The sequence below is a fragment of the Schistocerca nitens genome, chromosome 2, assembly GCF_023898315.1.
Source record: "Schistocerca nitens isolate TAMUIC-IGC-003100 chromosome 2, iqSchNite1.1, whole genome shotgun sequence".
Taxonomy (NCBI): Eukaryota; Metazoa; Arthropoda; class Insecta; order Orthoptera; family Acrididae; genus Schistocerca; species Schistocerca nitens.
Window position 1 is genome coordinate 12,025,859 of NC_064615.1, and position 2,286 is coordinate 12,028,144.

General features: G+C 51.4%; 1 pseudogene; it reads right to left on the bottom strand.

Moving 5' to 3' along the window:
- Window positions 1-825: 825 nt before the first annotated feature.
- LOC126238618 (5S ribosomal RNA) lies at window positions 826-943 on the bottom strand (annotated as a pseudogene).
- Between the last annotated feature and the right edge of the window lie 1,343 nt (window positions 944-2,286).

Consider the following 2,286-nt stretch of genomic DNA (forward strand, 5'->3'; position numbering starts at 1 on the left):
AGACGGTTGCGAATGGTCCTCGCCGATACCCCAGGAGCAACAGTGTCCCTAATTTGCTGGGAAGTGGCGGTGCGGTCCCCTACGGCACTGCGTAGGATCCTACGGTCTTGGCGTGCATCCGTGCGTCGCTGCGGTCCGGTCCCAGGTCGACGGGCACGTGCACCTTCCGCCGACCACTGGCGACAACATCGATGTACTGTGGAGACCTCACGCCCCACGTGTTGAGCAATTCGGCGGTACGTCCACCTGGCCTCCCGCATGCCCACTATACGCCCTCGCTCAAAGTCCGTCAACTGCACATACGGTTCACGTCCACGCTGTCGCGGCATGCTACCAGTGTTAAAGACTGCGATGGAGCTCCGTATGCCACGGCAAACTGGCTGACACTGACGGCGGCGGTGCACAAATGCTGCGCAGCTAGCGCCATTCGACGGCCAACACCGCGGTTCCTGGTGTGTCCGCTGTGCCGTGCGTGTGATCATTGCTTGTACAGGCCTCTCGCAGTGTCCGGAGCAAGTATGGTGGGTCTGACACACCGGTGTCAATGTGTTCTTTTTTCCATTTCCAGGAGTGTATATTTGACACGTACATATGTGAACAAACTAAACTAAACTTAACTCCTCCCGAATAGGCCATGAAGGCCCAACGGTACCGACCGGCCGCCGTGTCATCCTCAGCCCACAGGCGTCACTGGATGCGGATATGGAGGGGCATGTGGTCAGCACACCGCTCTCCCGGCCGCATGTCAGTTTACGAGACCGAAGCCGCTACTTCTCAATCAAGTAGGTCCTCAGTTTGCCTCACAAGGGGTGAGTGCACCCCACTTGCCAACAGCGCTCGGCAGACCGGATGGTCACCCATCCAAGTGCTAGCCCAGCCCGACAGCTCTTAACTTCGGTGATCTGAGGGGAACCGGTGTTAACACTGCGGCAAGGCCGTTGGCACATATGTGAACAAAGCCCCAGGTAAAAAGATCGTTCTAAACCCTTTGAACGATTTAAATCAGATTTGACAGACATATTACTTATAATCTGGAAAGAAATATTGTAGGGTAAGAACCACCAGCCTCCTATTGGGGTGAGAGCATGGGGAGGGAGAATGGTGGGAGAAGAGATGGGCAGACAGTGAGAGGGAAGGAAGATATTGGCACAAACAGTAGGAGGAGCAGATGGACAAGAGGGAGAAGAAAATGGACAGAGAGAGAGAGAGAGAGAGAGAGAGAGAGAGAGAGAGAGGGAAGAGGAGGAGGTCAGAGACAGGAAAGAGGAGGAGATGGACAGAGTGGAGGAAACTGAGAAAGAGAGGAGGAGGAGGAAGAGATGGAATTAGAGAGATGACAGAGGTGAACGGAGCAGATGGACAGAGGGAAGAGATGCGGATTGACAGAGAGAAAGGGGAGGAGTAGAGGGACAGAAAGAGGGACAACAGGAGATGGACAGAGAAGGATGGTTGGAGGAGGTGGACAGAGAGAGGAGTGGTGCAGATGGGCAGAGAGAGGAGAGGGAGAAGGTGGACTAATGGAAGATTGGAATAAACATATACCCCGGCAATACCAGGTTCTCAACTAGTATACATCACATAAAAATCCTCATCAGGCTACCTTCCATTCGGAAAGTGCGTACACTCAGCGACTGTTACGTGACTTATAAATTGTAGAGTGCATCAACCTGTCGTCCGTCTTTAGAGTTTGTTACGCAAATCCAGAGTTCGTCTAGTAGCTAGCCATTCTCAATCCACTATTTTCTATTCTCAATGCATGTAAGACACTGCTGTTCGGGCGACAGCCACAGTTCTTTGAATGCTCAAATATCAGACAAAAATATTCAGGCATCCAGAAGACGTTGTCAGATGTCAGTGTAACTTCGTGAACGTGCACACAATCGGTGGATATGTAAATTATTGTAGTTGCAGATCTATCGCATAGAACAGCCACCATTAGTGTTGTGCACATTAAGTGCTGTCCCTAGAGCGAGTATGGTGTACAGGGGGCACGAACAGCATCAAATGTTGAGTGATCTCTGTACAGGACACGGTGATTGCCTCATTCTCGAGTAAGGTAGCACTATGAGCATCTGAGAGAGAGTTTGGAATGTGCCTCATCTAAGTTTTTGAAGCGTTGGGATGTGGCAGTGACACGATGACGGACTGTATTGTAACGTGAGAGTAGACATACTTGTCAAGCTCCCAGTTGACTACGTCTGATCGCCACAAGGGAGGATCTCTGTATTGCACATCAAGCACGTTGTAGCCCTTCCAAATTGGTGCCTGCCATATGGGAAGAAACAA